General features: G+C 38.7%; 3 pseudogenes; all 3 read left to right on the top strand.

Moving 5' to 3' along the window:
* Window positions 1–3786: 3786 nt before the first annotated feature.
* On the top strand, window positions 3787–6073 carry LOC121397999 (annotated as a pseudogene).
* A 6431-nt stretch (window positions 6074–12504) lies between these two features.
* Window positions 12505–13412, top strand: LOC121397998 (annotated as a pseudogene).
* A 4474-nt stretch (window positions 13413–17886) lies between these two features.
* On the top strand, window positions 17887–18812 carry LOC121397997 (annotated as a pseudogene).
* The last annotated feature ends 3594 nt before the right edge of the window (window positions 18813–22406 follow it).

The raw sequence follows: 22406 nt of genomic DNA, 5'->3' as shown, positions 1-22406 counted from the left end.
ACTTTGGCCTCAGTCTATCTCCCTCCCAATGAGCAACTACCTGCCCTAACGCAAACACTTCATGCTATAACAGATTTTGAGGAAGGTATGCTCATTATGGGTGGTGATTTAAACATGACGCTTGAACCATTACTGGATTCCTCTACCGCACGATCTAGTATACCACACAGGAAAATTGAAGTTTTTAAACAACAGCTTAGATCCCTCACTTTAGTGGACACCTGGCGCCTCACGCAACCATCTGTACGCGATTATACTTTTTACTCCCATCCGCATGATACCTATAGTAGACTGGACTACATTTTCATACGTCATGCAGATATCAATCTTCTCAAAGATGCTACAATAGACACTATAACATGGTCGGACCACGCCCCTATTACGTGCACTCTTTCACGACGGGTCCCCACTCGTAGAGTCTTCTCCTGGAGATTAAACGATTCCCTTCTCCGAGAGGAAACTACGAAGAGGGACCTCACTCAAAAGCTTCAGAATTATTTTCAAGAAAATAACCTAGAACAGACTGACCCATGGACTTTATGGTTGGCTCACAAATGTGTCATTAGAGGGGAACTGATACAGTTGGGAGCACGCAAAAAGAGAGAACGCAACGCTAAAATACAACAGATGATGACTAGAATTCGATCTCTCGAGGCACAACATAAATACTCCAGATTCACACACATACTTGCCGAACTGACACAAGCTAGGAAAGATCTCAGGGACACATATTCGGCGTACATGACTAGAGCTGTTGAAATTCATAAAAAACTCTATTTCGAACACGGCAACAAATGTGGCCGTCTTTTAGCTGCTGCATTAAAGAAAAAGCAGTTACGAAACTATATTCCTAAAATTTGAACATTGGATGGAAAAACAGTACAAACTTCCACGGACATAGCAGAAGTTTTTCGTCAATATTATACTAAACTTTATCAGCTCCATCCCCCAACTACTACACAAAACAAACCTCTTGATACTTTGACTAAATGCGCTGACTATATTGTGGATTCCGATCTCCCGAGATTATCTGACGATATTCGAAAGACCCTAGATTCCCCTTTGACTATAGATGAGTTTACTGCAGCCATTAAGACTACTAAAGCCGGTAAGGCCCCAGGGCCCGATGGCTTTTCAATATCATACTATAAGGAACTGAGTCACTGCCTCCTACCGTACTTGGTTGCCGCTACTAACTCCATCACAGCCACTAATACGATCCCCTCAGAAGCCCTAGCTGCACATATAACCTTAATTCATAAAAAAGGTAAAGACCCCACAGATCCTGGCAGTTTCCGTCCCATCTCCCTACTAAATGTCGATACCAAGTTATATGCAAAGGTACTAGCCACTAGGTTAAATCAAGTTCTGACCTCCCTGATCTCACCGGAACAGGTAGGTTTCGTCCCGCACAGAGAGGCTAGGGACAACACGAACAGACTCTTTAGTATCATCCATTACTGTAAAAGCCGCTCCATCCCTGTTATGCTCTTATCTACTGACGCCGAGAAGGCTTTCGACAGGGTAGACTGGACATTTTTACGAGCCACCCTACAACACATAAACTTAGGGCCTAGAATGCTATCGTGGATAACTACCTTATATACCAATCCATCTGCTAAACTTAGGGTTAATGGAGAATACTCGCAATCATTTAGAATACATAACGGGACTCGTCAAGGCTGCCCACCCTCCCCCCTCCTTTTCATCCTCTCGAGAGCTCGAGAGCTTTCTCAACAGGGTTAGGAAGGACCCAAACATTAATGGAGTCACAATTGGTTCTGTGGAACACAAGATCGCTGCTTACGCAGACGATCTGCTTTTCTTTTTGCGGAACCCCAGGATCTCGCTTCCAAATTTAGTAGCGGAATTGCATAAGTTTAATTCGGTTAGTAATTTTAAAATAAATCTGACTAAATCTGTCGCTAAAAATGTTTCTATTCCCCGGGAGGAGTTTTCCACTGCTACTACTTCTTTTCCGATCAGGACATCCACTACATGCTTCACCTACCTTGGCATAAAAATATTTCCGGACGTGAAACAAATTGTCATTAGAAATTATAGTGATCTCTTAAATTCCATTAAGACGGATTTAAGGGATTGGACAACTAAAACGTTATCGTGGTTTGGCCGCGTTAATTCCCTTAAAATGAACATTCTCCCCCGCTTCCTATATGTTTCACAGGCCATCCCATACCCCCCTCCTAAGGGGACCTTACAAACACTGCATACTCTCACGAAACAGTTCATTTGGGCGGATAAAAACCCGAGATTGGCGAGGTCAACACTAACAGCATCTAAAACACAGGGTGGTTTATGTCATCCAGATTGGCAGATATACCATCAAGCCACAATTATAAACAGATGCCTAGACTGGGCCTTTTATGGGAAGACCAAATTGTGGATACAGATAGAGCAGGAATCCCTGGTAACCCCTTTGTGGGCGGCTCCCTGGTTATCTTCGGCTAACAGAATGTATAGAGATAGAACAGATGCTAAACTTAAATACACGTTAGACACCTGGGACAACCTAGCTAAATCACGCAAATGGATTAACTCCCCCTCCCCTTTATCTCCGGTTTTTGGCAATCCTGCCTTCACACCAGGCCTGAATTTAGATAGCTACAGGGATTTGGACATTCTCTTACACGCAGGAGCTGATTGTTTTTACCGTCGTGGCAAATTGAGAAACCTGGACGAACTATTGCCTAATATCACGCCGACTGACCTAGATAGATTTAAGTATCGGCAAATCAGGCACTTTCTACAGGCAACATTTCCACCTCATAAAGATAGACCTACTCTCACTCCCATGGAACATATTTGGTCCCTGGAAAACCCACCAAGCCGTGCGATTTCTCGGATATACAAACACATTATAGACCTCAAACCGACCCCACTCTCTATCCTAAAAGACAAGTGGCAACGAGATGTGACCATGCCTGTCTCGGACGCCCAATGGGCAAAAATTACTCTATTGGTACACCAATCCTCTAAATGCGCTAAACTCCAAGAACTTAACTATAAATTACTAAGTGGTACCGTTACCCTAGACGCTGCCAAGGCATTAATTCCCCTTAAATGGAGACAGACAGACAGTCCGTCCGTGAAAGATTGGTTGCTTAAGATCAAAGAGATACATAAATTCGAGGAGCTGAAGACTGAAACTGCTAGTGATTTCCAGAATTTCATGGCTAAGTGGTATCACTGGATTGCATTTACCAATTCAGATTCTTATGTCCAATTGTGCACCGTGTGAGATTCGACCTGTTATTCTATCTATAATTCTCTATTTTCTCTTTCTTGAGTTCCCTGGGGAGGCGATGGGTTCCAGCAGTACCTGCCCATGTGGCCCATCCAGACTAGTAGCGTTGTTATCATGCTTATATTGGATCATTATCCACCCCTAGCAGGTTCCAATCAGTGATCAGTGGACTTGAGCTCGACCACGCCATTTACGACTTTGGATATCCCCAGGCTGGTATGCCATTTCTGTTATCTTCTTCTCTTTTTCCCCTTCCTTTTCCCCCCCTTACCTTCCCTTTACCTTCCTCTACCCAGACCCTCTTCCCTCCCTCTCTCTTTTCTCCCCTCTTTCTTACTGTACCCTCTGTGTACTGACTCCAAAACCGGATACATCGGCACTCTATGGTCAAATTTCTAGCACCCCAGGCTATGTGTTATTTTGCGTAGCCATGATAACGCGAAGATTGAACAGCTCCTTCGTCTCCTTAGTTATTTACAATGCCTTTGTTTATGCTTTTGTGGCCATCTCCATGCGTAACCATGTACCTGTGGCGAGCAAGACTCGACATGCTGCTCATTACGGTCTGGTCTCCTGAGATTGTTGATGTAGAGTCATTCTGCATTTGTGCATGGCTATCTGACTGATGCTATTTTCTGTATTGTTCCTGGTGCTCCATCTCTGTATTGACTGTGCTGTTGTATACCGTTCTTTTTTGTTTTCTTTTTCTTTTTCTCCTTTTCAAAAATCAATAAAAACAGATTTATAAAAAAAAAAAAAAATTTTAATTATATTTTTAAAAATTTGAATGTATTCAATTTGAGTACAAAGCCCTCGAATGTAAAACTTTGGCTAAATTCAAACTTTTTTTAAATATGAGATTTTTTGTTTCTTTGAGCTTGTAAACTCACAAATTAAAATTGTTGGTGTTTTTTTGAGCTTGTAAACTCACAAATTAGATTTTTTTACGATTATTTTCAATCAAGTTTTTTCATATTTGGATTTTCTAATAAATAAACAAAATTTGAGTTTTTTTTTTAATTTTGAGTTTATTCGAAGTAGAAAAAAACTCTAAAACTAGTGATGGGCGAATTTGTCCAGTGAAACACTAATTTTGCCACCTGCATCAATTCTGATGCTCACGTCAATTTTGATGCTGGCGTTAAAGTCAATGGGCATCTGAATAATGTTGATGTGCGCCGCTCACGAAGACTAAAGTTAATACTTTCCATGATTTTAAATGGAATTTATATTGCAGATCAAACAATAAACGAAAGCAGTGGAGCTCATGTCATGCTCCTATTCTTCAAGTGTTTTCCTAAATTACCCTGTGGGAAGATGAATATACAAAACCAACTGGTTCTAACCAGGTTCTGCTGGGTTTGTATAATTTTAATAATTGAGTAAATGAAATAAATTCACAAAAAACAACAAAACATGAAGCTAGAGGAAGTCTTGTCATTACCACCATGGTGGAATGGCCTTTGAGAAAAGAGTGCTCTATATGTCTACTGTATATACTGTAACTTGTATCTGCAAGATGTGGTTAGTCCAAACCTAAATAATTAGGCATTTAAAGGTTGAAGATCAGCATTTCAGCTGTTCCACCAAAAGGCATACATATGATGTCCTTCTCAGCCTTGAACTGGATTTTTTTTTGGAGCATAACTCGTCATTTGACGTGTTATACAAAAGAATTTATAAAGCCTTTCGGTCAGACAGAGGGCCATACCATTTTTTGAGGACACAAACCTTCACTTGCCTTGCTAAAGATTTATCAGAGCATACACTAACTTCCAGCAAGGACCTTGTCTCCAAGTCAACAGGAATACAAATAAGGCTTTAATCCTTGTTGAGAATTTACAACAGGGTTTATGAATTTCATAAACCCTGTTCATATAAACAAATTTGTTTTTTTTGTAGAGTTTAAAACATGGAGCAAAGCAATTATACCTTATGGGCTTCTTCTACCTTTCAGAACTTCATGTTATCTTAATCTCTATCTTCTGCTGCCTGTACACATGCATATTGCTGGAGAACAACCTCATCATACTGCTCATATTAAATGAACATCACCTTCACACTCCGATGTATTTCTTCTTGGCTAATCTCTCCATCATAGACCTGTTGTCTCCATCAGTCACAGTTCCTAAACTGATAAGGGATCTTATTTCTGAGGAAGGGATTATTTCTCTACACGGCTGCATGACCCAACTGTTTTGTTTAATTACATGTGTTACAACTGAATCCAATCTACTCTCTGCCATGGCGTTTGACCGTTATGTTGCTATATGTAACCCACTTTATGGATAGACACATAATGAGCTACAAGATGTGCTCTAGACTGGTGAGTGGGGCATGGATGTTGGGGTGCTTTTATGCTCTCTTGCTGACAATGCTCACCACAAACCTAGATTTCTGTGGTCCTAACCAGGTCAATCACTTTTTCTGTGATCTTTTGTCTCTATTCCATCTTGCTTGTTCTGACATTACTCTGAGTGTAGCCTTTTTGTATCTTTCAGCCTTTCTCAATGGCATATGTAGTTGTTTCATTATTCTCAGTTCCTACAATAGTTTTGTCACTGCCATAATAAAAATAACATCTCAGGAGAGTAGGAGAAAGGCTTTTTTAACATGTACTTCACACCTCATAGTGGTCTTAGTGTATTATGGGACAACTGCCATTGCATATTTGAATTCCATCAATACTCAGAGTCAAAAGACAGAACAGCTGCTGTTATCTACAATGTAGTTAACCCAGTGGTAAATCCAATAATATACAGTTTTAGGAATAGTGACGTAAAAAGGGCACTTAGGAAAATCTTGTGAATGAGTTTTAAGAACAGTCAATCATATACATTTTATTGCATATACCAAATGTTTCAGGGTACCAAAACGCCAATTGTAGTATTACAAATTCATTTGTCTTACCTTAGTTACTAGATTATAAGGTTAGTTGGTGAAGGTTAAAAAACAATGATTAAAAAAATGGTGTAAGTATGTACCAGCCCTGGTGAAGCTCTCCACCTTTTCTAATCCATTTTAGGTAAATCTGGTTTAGGGTTGTTAAACTTATCTCTAGCAATAGGCAAATAAATTTGGCAGGCGCAAATTCACGTCAAAAGAAGAAAATTTGACAAAGAAAATTAGCCAGTAAAAAATCCCCCACATCAAAAAAATGTGAGCGTGCGTTAGAATAGTCCTGCAAATAAAAAATAGTTGTGCATCAAAATTTTTTGGACGCCCATTGACTTTAATGCATTTGGACAAAATAGGCGTGTGTATAAAAATTGTTGCGCCCATTGAAATTGACGCACATCAAAATGATTTTGATGCCCATTGACTTCAATTTGTTTCGAAAAATTTTCATCAGGACAAATTCGCCCATCACTACTTACCTCTTTGTGAGGCTTTATTACAAATGATAAACTAAAATACGGTTATGATGCAGTTACCTCTACAGGAGATCATCAGCAAAAAACATGATGTATTTTATAAGACTGATGTAAACTCTGTAATTCTGGTTCTGTAATGGTCAGGTTTCAAAATAGATAAATAGGCCAAGTAACAAAATAGATAAAGAATTGTAAGCTGATATTTTCAGTCGTTTCTAGAAACTAATACTAACTAGGGCTATAAAAGAAGTAGGAAAGTAGATAGCAAAAGGAGGACAGAAGGGACAAAAGACTGCAGGACAGGCAGTTGAAGAATCTCCCACCAGATAAAAAGAAAACAGAGCCAGAGAACAGAAGAGATTGCTCTGATGCGTCACACACTGGAACAATATGTTTGTTACTTGGCGACTATAACTATTGGTTAGAATAATATTAATATGGTGTGTGTAATTGTGTTAAAGTTAAAGTGTTTTTATTAGGATTTGTGTTTGTGGTTTTTTTCATAAATATTATAATATACAGTATGTATATATATAGTTAGGCCCATACATCTTTGGACAGAGACAACTTTTTTCTAATTTTGGTTCTATACATTACCACAATGAATTTTAAATGAAACAACTCAAATGCCGTTGAACTGCAGACTTTCAACTTTAATTCAGTGGGTTGAACAAAAATATTGCATTAAAATATGAGGAACTAAAGCTTTTTTTTTTTAACACAATCACTTCATTTCAGGGGCTCAAAAGTAATTGGACAAATTAAAAAACTGAAAATAAAATGTTCATTTCTAATACTTGGTTGAAAACCCTTTGCTGGCAATGACAGCCTGAAGTCTTGAACTCATGGACATCACCAGATTCTGGGATTACTCCTTTTTAATGCTCTGCCAGGCCTTTACTGCAGCGGCTTTCACTAGCTGTTTGTTTGTGGGTCTTTCTGTCCCAAGTTTAGTCTTCAACAAATGAAATGCAGCTCAATTGGGTTCAGATCAGGTGACTGACTTGGCCATTGAAGAATATTCCACTTCTTTGCTTTGATAAACTTCCGGGTTGCTTTGGTTGTATGTTTTGGGTAATTATGAAACACCTCCCAATCAATTTGACTGCATTTAGCTGGATTTGGGCAGACAGTGTCTCTGAACAGCTCAGAGTTCATTCGGCTGCTTCTGTCCTGTCTCACATCATGGATAAACACTAGTGTCCCAGTGCCACTGGCAGCCATGCACGCCCAAGCCATCACACTGCCTCCCAAATGTTTTATACATGATGTGCTATGCTTTGGATCATGAGCTGTTCCGGCCTACTCCATACTTTTTTCTTGCCATCATTCTGGTAGAGGTTGATCTTGGTTTCATCTGTAAAAAGAATGTTTTTCCAGAACTGTGCTGGCTTTTTTAGATGTTTTTTTTTTAGCAAAGTCCAATCTAGACTTTCTATTCTTGATGCTTATGAGTGGCTTGCACCTTGCAGTTCAGTCTTCTCTTTATGGTAGACTTGGAAATTGATACACCTACCTCTTGGAGAGTGTTGTTCACTTGTTTGGCTGTTGTGAAGGGGTTTCTCTTCACCATCGAAATTATTCCGCGATCATCCATCACTGTTGTCTCCAGTGGACGTCCAGGTCTTTTTGCTTTGCTGAGTTCACCAGTGATTTCTTTCTTTCTCAGGATGTACCAAACTGTAGATTTTGCCACTCCTAATATTGTAGCAATTTCTTAGATAGGCTTTTTCTGTTTTTGCATCTTAAGGATGGCTTGTTTCTCCTGCATGGAGAGCTCCTTTGACCGCATGTTGTCTGTTCCACATACAAGCACCCCCCCCTCAAATCAACTTCAGGTCATTTACTTGCTTCATTGATAATGACACAACGAAGGAATTGCCCACACCTGCCCATGAAATAGCCTTTGAGTCAATGGTCCAATTACTTTTAAGCCCCTGAAATGAAGGGATTGTGTTAAAAAAAGGCTTTAGTTCCTCACACTTTTATGCAATCTTTTTGTTCAACCCACTGAATTAAAGCTAAAAGTCTGCAGTTCAACTGCATCTGAGTTGTTTTATTTAAAATTCATTGTGGTAATGTACAGAACCAAAATTAAAAAAAGATGTCTCTGTCCAAAGATTTATGGGCCTAACTGTACATATATATAATCACATAAAAAACATATTTTGGTGTGCATTTCTTTGCTATAACTAAATGTTATTTAAGATCAAAACCATACATATACTGTAATTCCTTTATAAAAAGCAAGACAAAATTAATATAAAATGAAAACAAATAAATTAAGAAGTAATCAGTAAAGATAGACTGATGTAGATCCAAATCTTTCCCATTAATTCCTAATTCATATTTGAGTCCAAGGGGCAGATTTATCAAAGGTCGAGGTGAATTTTCGAATGAAAAAAATCAAAGCTTTATTTGGGGAAAACTTTGAATCAAATTCGATTGAATGCGCTATTCCTTCGATTCGTATAAATCTAAACAAAATGTTACACACTGAGGGGCTTATTTATCAAGGGTTGAATTTCAAATTGAAAAAACTTCAAAATTCGAATTCAAAAAGACCAACCAAAATTAAGTTGAAGGTTTTTTTTGGTCGAATAGGTCCGTTTTCGTTCGAGTAGGTCCGTATTCGGCGGAATTCGAATCGTACAAATCAAAGGAATAGTGCATTTGCTCGAATTCGATTCAAAGTTTTTCCCCAAAAAAACCTTAGATTTTTCAAAGTCCACCAATTGACTCGTCCCAAGACAGCAAAGTAGAAGCAAAGTGGATACTTTGGTTGACAGGTTCTCTTAAACAACATAAAAAGCATAATGCTGATTATAAAATCTTACACAGAATACTTAATAAGCATTGTCATGTTTTACAGATGGGCAGTGTCAGACTGGGGTGTCCGGGGTCTACCTGGGCTCTTCCCTTAGGTCCTCCTGGGCCAACCACCCCAGTTGCTAAACATGCTGCAAGCCTGTGCCTCCCCTGCCCCTTTGAGTATGAAGCGTATCTCCACTTGCTGCTGCCTAGCTTGGGGAGAAGCTTCGAAAGTCTAAGATTGCAGCAGAGAGCAGGCCAGGGTCAGAGGGGCCAACAAGGGCTAGTGCCCACTGGTTTTTTACCCAGTGTCCCATCAGCCCAGTCCAACTCTGCAGATGGGTAAAACATTTTGGAATATTATATGGGAGATACCAAAGGCTTCTTTTATAAATGCTCTTAGCAGATTAAAAATCAAGAGCGAGCCTTAATATTGGCTAATTTAAGAGAGAACTTCAATTATAATTGGAAGATGGAATCACTTTCATATTTGGGAAACCAATTAACAACTGACTACTCTCAGATATACAATTTTAACTTTAAACCCCTGATACAAATCACAAAAGCTACCCTTCTTAAGTGGTCCTCTCAGTCCATCTCATGGCTTGGAAGTAAAGCAGCAATCGAGATGTGCATACTTCCAAAATTCCTATATCTGTTTGAAACTTTGCCGGTTTTAACATCAATACGGACGTTTAAGGAACTACAGAGCTCTCTCCATAAATTCATATGGAACGACCACATACACCCACTTCCCCAATCAGTGCTGATGGCTCCACTCCAATATGCTGGCTTGGGAGAACCCCTACTGAGGAAATACAATGAGGCAACACATCTGAGACAACTGTTGGCTTCTCTCACTGGAGCCCACACACTACCTAGGGCCTTATAGAGAATGCCATGTCTAATAACATACATGTGAATGCATATATCTGGTCCAAAAATTCTAAAGTACCATCAACACTCCTTTCATCCACATAAAGTAACTTTCTGTCTATGGAACACTCTCCAGCACAAGCACAATCTTACATCTGAAAGGCCCCTGAACATGATCTATCTCAAAAACCCCATATTTGAGCCTGACATGGCACCATCCTTCTGCAATAGATGCCAAAGGCCAGACCTTTTTACAGCTGGGGACCTTATTGACCCATATGTTAAACGGACAACGACTGACCCTCCATCATCCTTTGAACTTCTAGAAAGAAATTGGCTACCACAAAAAGGCCTGATATTTCCAATATATAAGCTGCTGGTTCAACCTTGTACAGATCAGACCCATCAGCATTCTCATATGGATGAATGGGATTCCATTTTGCAACAACTTCTTACCGACTCAGACTGGAAATTAATATGGGATAATGCAAAAAAAATGGTAACATGTGTAAGCCAAAAAGAAAATATTTACAAAGTGCTTATGTTGTGTTATCAGATACCCGACAAGCACCACAAATTATTTCCAGATTGCCCTTCTCCCTGCTGGAGGAACTGTTGCACACAAGTAAGCCTACTCCTACATCCAACCTCTATGGACTGAAATAGCTACGCTGCTAAGCCATCTCTTAACATACACAGTCTCTAAAGAGATACCGACTTTCCTAATGGACAAACCCTCGGCCAAAATGCACAAACACACCCAGGCCTTGCTCAATCAACTGCTAACAGCTACACACTTAGCAATTGCCTCCAAATGAAAATCAAGGGCTACCCCGACAGAATCTTAAAAACGTTCAATGTCAATAGACTTTTTGACTCCTACCTGCAAAACAATACAACTCAACACTTTAACTTTTGATCTGCATGGGAGCTACGAGGATATATGTCACCCCCTGATTCTACCCCCCGCATAATTTCAATAGACCCCTTACTTATTATATGAGAGTCCTGAGAGTTATTTGTTACCATGTCCTTTCTCAAATTGTTATGAACTGCATTCTTTAAAATAACGTGTACAAAGCTATTATGCACTTGCAACTGGCACCAACCTGTTTCTGGAAAACTGCATTCCTTTCTCGTTGTCTATGCTCACTTTTGACAAATAAGGAAAATTGTAAGTTACAAAACAAAAAATCAAGAGGGAGGTGCAGTGTTTAGTTCCAGCAGTCATCAAAGACCGCTGTAGCGCCGACAAGGAGGTGTTATAGTGAACCTAGCAGTTAATGAAGTCCAGAATTTTAGATGAATTTTAGTTTAGATGAGACCTTGGAACCTGTTGAAGCTACTAAGGTGAACAGGATGTTGAATATGAACCATTGCCACACAACAGTGGGTCAGTGTGAGTCTGTTCTAGGTAGAAGTTGGTCCTCCAGAGTGTGCCCTACAAGTTATGCAGAGCAAGGGTTGACAACTAGGATATTTATACTGGCAAGAATAAACTAGGTGTTTCATGGCCATGAAGAAGTGCTACAATAAAAGGTGCATTTAAAATAAGATTTTATTGTACTGGTGCAAGTATAAGTTAAAGCAGCGTATTGCTAGGAAAGGCAGGTCAGATGGCTGAGAGGAAGCACAATAGCACCTGCGATTTGAATAACATATTTGCACCCCCCAGTTATTTAGGGCTTCCTTGTCCTTTAATGTATGTCTTGTTTTAAAAGGGTGAGGTGGCAACCCAACATACATTTTTAGTCTATCCTGTTAAGTTTGAATCTTTGCCATGAAATAAAAATACAACTGAAAAAAAGTTAAAGCAATAATCACACAGAATATTACCAAAGTGACATTTTAGGAAGTTGGGGGATTTGAGAGATAAACATTTAATTGTTTCCCTAGGGTCAAGCAGGGTTAGATGCTTAAAGAATATGAGATTATTATAGTATAAATAGAACATAAAAGATGAATGAGCAGTAGATGTTCTATTGATGCTTCAGGAGCTTATGCAATTGTTTAGAAAAGTAACAAAGCCAAAGGCCTATTTCCAGATGTCCAACGGGTTCCTGTACCTTGATGGTGCTCATGACATTAATAATACAAAGTTGTTCAAAATTATATTTATTAAGTGAATGCATACTTAGCAAACATTCTGCAAGGTAATTTGTATGCAGTATCTTGGCAATGATCAATGGTACCAATGCTGAGATCTTCATACTTCTTGGATTCAATCACCTCCTGCAAATTCGACCAATTCTTATCTCTGTCTTCTCCATCCTCTACATATTCACCTTACTGGGGTACAGTCTAATCATCCTGCTCATTCTAAAAGATAAGCATCTCCACACTCCAATGTATTTTTTCCTGGCCAATCTTTCCATTCTAGACATGTTGTCTCCATCAGCAACAGTTCCTAAAATGATTTTGAATCTTGCTTCTGGGGAAGGAAAGATCTCTTTTCAAAAATGCATTACGCAACGGTTTTTCATTATAACCTTTGTTGCAACTGAATCCCCTCTTCTTTCTGTCATGGCTTTTGACCGTTATGTCGCCATTTGTAACCGTCTTTATTATTGCAATATCATAAACTTTAAGTTATGCTCTAGGCTGATCAGCGGAGCATGGATTTTAGGGAGCCTCTATTCCCTTCTGCACACATTTCTCACCAACAGCATAGACTTCTGTGGTTCTAATGTGATCAATCACTTCTCCTGTGATCTTCTTCCTCTCATCCAACTTGCATATTCTAAATATTGTCTTGTTGAATTTGTCATTCTTCCTCAATGGGATTTGTAATTTCTCTGTTATTCTCAGCTCCTACGTTAGTATTGCAAATGCTATAATAAAGATCAAATCTCGAGAAGGGAGAAAGAAAGCTTTTTTAACTTGTGCGTCTCAGCTCATGGTGGTCTCTATGTACTATTGCACAATCATTATCTCCTATCTGTATTCCATTAACAGTTCCTCAGAGTCCAAAAGCAAAACAGCTGCTGTTATATACACAACTGTTACCCCACTGCTAAATCCAATAATACAGCTTTCGGAATAATGATGTAAAGAATGCCCTAAAGAAACTTTTTGAGAGCCTGTAGGACATGCACATTATCAATGCACTGCATTAATAATTTATACCTTCATACACAACAGTATATACAGTACTGTATAAACAAGTTGGGTTTATTAAACCTTCAGAACCATTTGATCCTGGATTTTCCTGGGATTTGTAAATGTATTACCTGGTATTGCTTTTTTATGTGAAAGGGTAAAAAAAGGCTAAAAAAAATAAAAGTGTATATGTAATACTTCCTACATGTTGTTTAAACCATTCAGTTTGGATGAAAACTAACAAACAGATCATTTGTTTGGAACCTTGAATGTAAACAATGTCTACTTGACCTCTACCAAGACAATAAGGGGGTTATTTATTAAAGTCCGAATGGAAAAAAAAACAAATTTTTTGAGATTTATTATACCCTAAGGTTGGAAAAAGTCCAAATATGAAAATCTGTCATCTCAGACCTACCAAGGTAAGTCAATGGGATAGGTCCCTATCCTATTTTGAATTTTCTGTGCTCTGTGCTGGAATTAGCCCAAAAATATGTCTATTTCAGACTTTTCGGGCAAAAATCTGAAAAAACGGGCTATTCGGGGAAAAAGCCCAAAAGACTGGACTTTGAGCCTTGGACTTTTGTCTCTGTTTTCAAGGACAATTCCTGCCTGTCTGCTTCCTCCGTGGTCCTCACTCCCAACCTCAAGGACCACTAGTAGCTGGTTCCTGAAGAGATGGATTTGAATACATTGGAGCAATGACATGTTCTGTCTTTTCAAACACTGCAGTTCTTGAGTATGCAGACTAATTTACTGTATTACAAACCCAATTGATTCTAACCAAATTTAATGAATCAATGAATGAAACAAAAGCAAAACTAAAGAGGACTATAGGGGCATTTAGTTACTAACAAGTACAAAGTGCCATATGGGATGCAATTTTTTTTGCCACAGTGTAACATTTTCCCTCATAATTCTAGCATAATTCTGTGTAAGGTGTTTAATATATCTAAAGTTGTGCAATTGTGCGTGTATATTTTGACAAATTGAATGCAATTGTGCCAACATATTTGGGGTGTTGGAATTGCCTTATTTCCAGCTCTTTGTATCAAAATGATGCCTTTTTCTTGATTCTTCTGCAAGTCTACTGCACATATAGATGCAAACCACAGTGAGATAAGCTTGTAGGAGTCAGTAGATTCTTGAGCACTTATTTGAATGTCTCTTTGTGCAAACTCACAGTTGTGGATTTTACAAGACTTTAAGGGGGTTATTTATCAAAGATTGATTTTTTTACAGCTCAAAAGAACTCACAACTCGAATGCTTTCTAAAAAACTCAAATCAGTGAATTAGGGGTGATCAACCCAAAAACTCAAATTAATTGAGTTTTCAGCGGAAAAAAACCTAACTAATTGAGTTTTTGAGAGGTACCCACTGAAGAAAACCCTGTCATCACGCAGGCTATTAACATCCTCAAATGGTTCAAGGGACCTCTACCATTGACTTCTAGAAGACCTCAACAGGTTTTAGATGGAGTATTTTTGGATTCAAGCTATTTCCAAGGTCGGGGTATAATAAATCTCAAAAAATTTAAAGTTTTTTTAAGACTCCTAAAAATTTGAGTTTTTTTTAACCAAAAATTTAAGGTTTTGACTGAAAACTACCCTTGAAATTTTTTTTGGGTGAAAGACAACTCGACCTTTAATAAATAACCCCCTAGGTCTCAGTTGCAGTCTTACAAACATGGACATTGATGTTGTGCAAATTGATGATATTCATTTAAAGTACTTGTGTCAAAAGCCCCTCCTTGTACTTCTGCATAGCTGTGCTGGGGCACCCTGGAGCTAGCACCAACATGAAGATGGTTGTATCTCTAGTGTTCCCACAGCTGTTTGTGCCACTAGACGATGTATACTTGCACCTAAAAAAATCCCACACAGACCTAATGAAATGACCCAAGCCACCAACAAACATCTACAGAAATTGCATTAGCAGGAATACATTGCTGGAAACCTACAAGTCTTTTCTGCTGAGTCACAAGGTTTATATGGAAAGAGCAATATACTGTATGTATTAAGAAGAAGAAATTGCAGCACAATGTTTAAAGAGTATTACCACTTTCTAGGCTTAGTCATCTGTTCTGATGATTTAATTAATCAAATGCAGGAATCCTAGCATGTGTCTTGGTTTCTGTCTTATTCGGAATGAGCTTAATGACATGCTAATTATTGTGGTCACTACCAACTCAAAAGGCAAACACAACATAAGGCCAGTATAACTTGGAAATAAAGGAGCAGTACAAATCTCCATGTGAACAGTTACAATGGAGGCCACACATAGCACAACTGGCAATAATTGGAAAACTGCAGTTCATTGATGTTAATCATATTTCATTAATGTTTAAGACAAAATGATTCTCCAGGAAAAAAATGCTGCACACATTGTTTTTACTTTTATTACAAATAGCATTAATATTAAAGGAGTTTTGGGTGAAAAAAACTTTTTTTCATTCTGCATTGTTGAAGTTTTGCTAATTAGTGTAAGGACCTGGGTTCCACCAATGAGTAAAGCACAGCCTGAATTCAGAAGCACTATATTCATGAACGGAGGACAGACACACATAGGGGACCCCTTTTTACACCTACCCATCCTCCTAATTGTACTTCAATCACACAAAGAAGCTAGGGAGCACTGTCAGGATGAAAAGGGGACCTATATTTACTCCCTGCACTATGGGAGGTGGCAAGAACTTGCTTGCATTGAAGCCTGCATGATAATCTGCTGTGAGTTGCAGAGTGCTGCTAGAGCCTGGAGCAAGTATTTTTTGAATTAGCAATTCTGTCCTCATTAGTGCTCTAACACTTGTATCCAGGGTTATCGTGACCGCTTTAGAGTTCCTTATATTTCTGCCTGTTTAGTCTGGACACTTAACTACTGAGCTAACCAATCACAAGCCCATCTGTGCATTCCAAAATAACCACAGCACTGCCATGATGCTTTGCGCTCTGCTCAAATGATTTTACATGAGCATTAGCAGCATTTGTTATATGTCAATGTGCTTTACACATGGTCCTGGCATGTTTACATGAAAGAGGAGCAAACAAGTCAACACTGTTATATTTCAAAGCCTTTCATGTTGTTAGAAAATTGGCACTGTAGGTCACGCCATAGATAAAGAAAATAAAGTGCAGTCCTGTTAGGCCATTGTCTTCCCAGTATGCTGCCTTTCCACTTTCATTCAGTTGCCACATTTATCAAACCATTTTTCGAATGTGTTAGAATGCTTTGAGCAGTCAAGAATTATTTTGATCTGTTAGTGCTCAGTGCTTCTCAGCAGCAGCACTGAAAACTATCACCTTTCCTAACCCTTGCTTGTATCTCCAGTGCACATTGCATGTGGGGAAAAGGTTGTTCCAAGCTGGAATGTATGCTCTGAATCAAAAAAATTGAGAAATTAATAAATATGTAATAATATTAACAATAATACAAAATGCAAAGAGTTGCGTTATTACACCAATGTTTGCACACTGCTCTTGAGGACATTAATGACCACTAGGGGCTGATTTAAGAAAGGTCGAATGTTAGAGGTTTTTTTTTACCTCGAATGAAATCAAATGAACTTGAAACTCAAATGGTATAATATTTAAGAAAATAACTCAAATGGCAAAAACTGGATTCTGCGAGTTCGAGTCCCGCAATCCGAAAACTCAAATGAATCTCGTTTTCAACTGGAAAAACTCAAAATGATTGAATCGAGTTCTCCAATTGAGTTTTAAGCCAAAGCCTCAAAAAAACTCGAACATGAAGGTGACAACCTATCGAATTGAGTTACTTCCAGGGTAGGGGGATGATAAATATGGGATTCAAGTTTCAAATTCAAATTTGAGTTGGTGGTTTTAATTAAAAATTGTAAGTTTTGATTTTGAATTTACTATTCGAACCTTATTAAATCTGCCCCTCGGTGTCTTTATTCACTATTCTGTGCCCAGTGAAAAAGTAATAATAAAGACAACATTGCATTATTAAAATGCCACTGAATCAACATCAAGTGAAATTAATCAAAATAGAAAATTGTGGCTGATGTTTTTATTTATCTTTATTAGTTCCTCTTCTCCAAATAAGAAACTGTTACAAATCTAGATTGTTACATGAAACACAAGAGTTACAATATGGAAGATGAGTTTAGAGTCAAATGCAGAGAGGGAATTGTGAACGAGTCTGTTGGCTCCCAGGATGTCTACTCCTTGGAGGAAGCATGTTGATATGTACATTAATTAATGGTCTGACATACTGTAATCATGCCATTGTAGTAGAGGCCGCTTTAATAAAGAGGCATATGAACTATGAATGAGAATGTTTCCTTATTGACAAAGCACTAGTTTACAAGTTGATTTATATCATAACTAATCACTCATTCAGTTGTATCAGATTCTTCAGATGTATCAGGTTCTTCTTGAAGATATTATCAGAGTTATAATACAAGCATTCCAAAGCAACGGCAGAGGAAACATTTAGAAATGGAAGAAAGCAATGTTACTCAAGTTGAGTTGTTTGTCCTTCTTGGCTTCTCCCAAATACCTCACCTTCGATTCATCTTAATCTGTATCTTCTTGTTACTCTACACCTGCACATTGCTTGAGAATGGTCTTATTGTTCTCCTGATCATACAGAACCAGCGGCTTCACAACCCAATGTATTTCTTCTTGGCTAACCTCTCCTCCATATACCGTTTGCTATCTTCAGCTATAGTGCCAAAAATGAAAAGGGACATTGTTTCTGGTGAAGGAACTTTATCTTTTCATAGTTGTATTATCCAGCTCTTTTTCTTTGCCTTGTTGGCAGGAGCAGAATGCCTTTTTCTTTCTCTTATGGCTTTTGACTGGTATGTTGCCATCTGTAAACCTCTTCATTACATAAACCTAATAAGCCCCAAGAATTGTTCTAAGCTGATAAGTGGGGTATGGGTGTTGTCCTTCATCTATTCTCTCATGCACACAATGCTCACACTCAAAATATTCTTCTGTGGTCCTAACAAGATCAATCACTTCTTCTGGGATTTTCTTCCACTTTTCCAAGTAGCCTGCTCTGATATAACCCTTAATTTAACCATTGTCTATGTGTCAGAATGTGCAATTTTATAATAATTCTTAGCTCCTACATTAGTATTATAATGACAATATAGAGAATAAAATCGCAGAATGGAAGAATGAAAGCTTTTTCTACATGTGCTTCACACCTCATGGTGATCTTTCTGTACTATGGTACACTTATCTCCACCTATTTTCTTCCTCTTCGTAGCTTTTTAGAATCTAAAGACAGAACAGCTTCTCTGATCTACACAATGGTAATACCAGTATTAAATCCACTCATTTACAGTCTCCGGAATAATGATGTAAAGAAGGCGCTAAAAATCACTTCTGGGAATATTAGGGGTTATGTTTAAAAAAGTTTAAGATATGGACATGTGAAATATATAGAGGGTCAGCTATGAACTATAAACAAAATAAAGATAAACAGATCCTTGGAATTTTAAGGAATGAGGAAATATTTTTTATATTATAGCACTGTCAATGATGCCATTGGAACCTAATACCAATGAAAATGTAAAAATTTGCAGGAAAAATGTTTTGCTTGCATTTTTTCATACTATCAGATTTGTTTTGCAACTGTAGGTCTAAAAATGGCGCATTAAAAGAAGTGCCGTTTAGTGATGAGCGAATCTGTCCAGTTTTGCTTCGTCGAAAAATTTGTGAAACTGAGAACAAAACGTGAAATTGTGAAAATTTCATGAAACACATTAAAGTCAAAGGGCATTTTTTCCTTATGATGACTTTTTTGTCCTAATGCATTAAAGTCAATGGCCGTTTTTTTCTTACGGTGACTTTTTGTCCAAATGCATTAAAGTCACTGGGCATTTTTCTCATTTCCATTTTCTCAAAAAAAATTGAACAAGGCGAAATTTGGAATTTCGCCTCAAATCCATGGCTGGCAAATAAATTCACTCATCACTAGTGCCGTCATGTTTGTAGAATATGATATGGTATCTCATGGATGGGGAGTATAAAAAACATATAAGTCCAATACACAGAGTCTCAAATGCCCATTGATTCTTGTGTCTCCTAAAGCAGGTTGCAGATCAACAACAACCAAGTAAGATGTCTCCTAAGGAGGTCTGTAGGGGAATTTTGGTTTCAAAGCTCCATTGGTTATAAAATTGAATGGCCATTGGTCATAATACATCTTCCTTGGTCCTTCAACTACAAACCTCTTTAGGAGACATACAGTATATTGCTTTGGTTTTGTTCAATCTTCTTAAAGGGGTTCAGGAATTATTGGACTTTTGAGACTTTGTATTGGACTTTGGACATGCCCTTAAATAAACCATGCTGTTGTTTTTTTCTTTTTGCTTGTTTATTCTGCGCTAATTGGCATTACCATTGTGGGGTGGAGCTAGCAATCAATACATTTAAGATGTACGATGGGTTGTAAGGGGTCTACCCTACAAACATTGTAACTTTTGACTACTTGATGCAAGTAAACACATGGGTTCTGCATTTAACCTGTTTGCTGTATTGCTGTGTTTTTCTATTCTACATGTGGTCAGGGTGCCATCCTCCTTTACTTCCCTGCCCCAGGTATAATTTGTTCAGAGAGGCCAGGTGTGCATGTGATTTTCTTTTGGAGTTATCTCCAGTATTGGAAATTATGTCTGAGTTGCTATCCAGTCTGCTGCTTAATTTCATTTTGACTAGTTTGCTCCATTCTAGCAACTGTTGAGAAACAGCACATACATAATTACATAATTACATAGTTACATAGTTACATAGTTAGTTACATAGTTAGATCAGGTTGAAAAAAGACAAAGTCCATCAAGTTCAACCCCTCCAAATGAAAACCCGGCCAGCATCCAAACACACACCCCTCCCTACTTTCACATAAATGATATATACCCATATCTATACTAACTATAGAGTTTAGTATCACAATAGCCTTTAATATTATGTCTGTCCAAGAAATCATCCAAGTCCCTCTTATAGTCATTAACTGAATCAGCATCACCCGGCAGTGCATTCCCCAACCTCACTGTCCTGACTGTGAAGAACCCCTTACGTTGCTTCAAATGAAAGTTCTTTTCTTCTAGTCTGAAGGGGAGGCCTCTGGAATGGCTATTCTCTTTATGGGTAAAAAGGTCCCCTACTATTTGTCTATAATGCCCTCTAATGTACTTGTAAAGTGTAATCATGTGCTTTTTTTTTCCAGAAAAGTAGATCAACCTCACTGTAAAGTGACTGCCTTTATTTATAACTTGATTTATAACCATTCTCCCAAATGATTTCCTTTTTCTGTTTAATAATAAAACAGTAGCTTGTACTTGATCCAAACTAAAATATAATTAATCGTTATTGGAAGCAGAACCAGCCTATTGGGTTTATTTTATGTTTATATGATTTTCTAGTAGACTTAAAGTATGAAGATCCAAATTATAGAAAGATCCATTATCCAGAAAGCCCCAGGTCCCGAGCATTCTGGATAACAGGTCCCATACCTGTATAGGGTTGAAGTAACCATATAGAGTTATGCTTTATAATAATACAAAAATTACCTTTATTTTTATTTATTAAGTCATCATTTCTGTCCCCTTGGTCACCTTACTCAAGATGAACATTTGGATAAAAAATATTATTGTTCCGTGCTACTAAACTACTCCTGTTGCAGGAGCAAAGATAACGGAGCCAAATTTAAACAGATCACCTGGGGTTCTTATTGGAGGATTATTTTGCATATTAATGTATTTTATGGCTCTAGCTAGGGATACAACCTTGATATTGCTGGTCTGAAGCACCCAACATGTCTTAACCTGGATTATATGATAAAGGATACTGATTAGTGATGGGTGAATCTGACCCGTTTCGCTATGCAGAAAATTTGTGAAGTTTGAAGTCTATGGTCAACAGAATTTTTTTGACGCATGACAAATTGTGCGATAAATATTTAATGTCAATTTTTTTCAACAATTACAGTCTATTTGCTGTGAAACTTGGCGAAACATTTCATATTTGTTATCCAGAAAAAATTGATTAAAGTTTATCTGAGAAGATCCCTTTAAATAAATTTTTCTATTATAACTTGATTGCCTCCATTGTGTTAGTCCGAAGTTTTTAGGTATAATTGTCACGATCGCCGCCCGGAGCAGGTCCAAGAGCTCCGGGCGGCGCGTCCCTCCTTGCCGGCGTCGCTCCCAAAATGGCGGCGCCCATGGCCGCCACGTGGGTAGCGGCGCCGGCGCGATGACGTCAGCGCGCCGACGTCGGCGCAAGAGCGTCAATGACGTCACAATGGCGCCAAATTCAAAATAAAAACGCCAACTAGACGCCAGAATGGCGCCCAAGTATAGGATTACTTCCCTAAAGTGTATCCTGGGTTTCCTGTGTGCCTATTTGCCTAATTCTTGTTCCTGATCTGTTTCCTGACCCTTTGCCTGGACTTTGGACTTTGTTGATATCTACCTGCCTGTGAACTCTTGCCTGGATCCTGACTATTCTTCGATTAACCCTTTGGACACCGCGACCTTGTTCCCTCAAGAGGGCTTCCTCCTTGATCCTGACTACCTCCCTGGAGGGAGCTCCCGGCTCCCTGACATTATACTTGGGCCATGGATCCTACTGAGGAAGCTACGCCTGATGTCGGACGAGCGCTCCGCGGACTGGCATCCCGCATGGAGGAATATGAAGCCCAGCAGTACCGCATAGGACAGGCACTCGATACCCTTCTCTCCCGAGTGCCTCCAGCGCCTCCTGCTTCCCAAGCGGCTGCAAATCCTCCCATGGCGGACGTCTCGTCTAGCACAGGTTTCTCGTCTGGTGAGCCTCGTATTCCGCCTCCTCCTCGCTTCAGTGGGGACCCACAGGCCTGCAGAGGTTTCGCTACACAGTGCCAGATCCAGTTTGAGTTTCAACCCTCGCACTTCCCCAATGAACGTTCCAAGGTGGGGTATGTGATGTCTCGTTTGGTGGGCAAACCGCTTGAGTGGGCAACA

This window comes from Xenopus laevis, chromosome 9_10L (genome assembly GCF_017654675.1).
Source record: "Xenopus laevis strain J_2021 chromosome 9_10L, Xenopus_laevis_v10.1, whole genome shotgun sequence".
Taxonomy (NCBI): Eukaryota; Metazoa; Chordata; class Amphibia; order Anura; family Pipidae; genus Xenopus; species Xenopus laevis.
The sequence above is the reverse complement of the archived record's forward strand: the minus strand, read 5'-3'. Positions and strand labels throughout refer to the sequence as shown.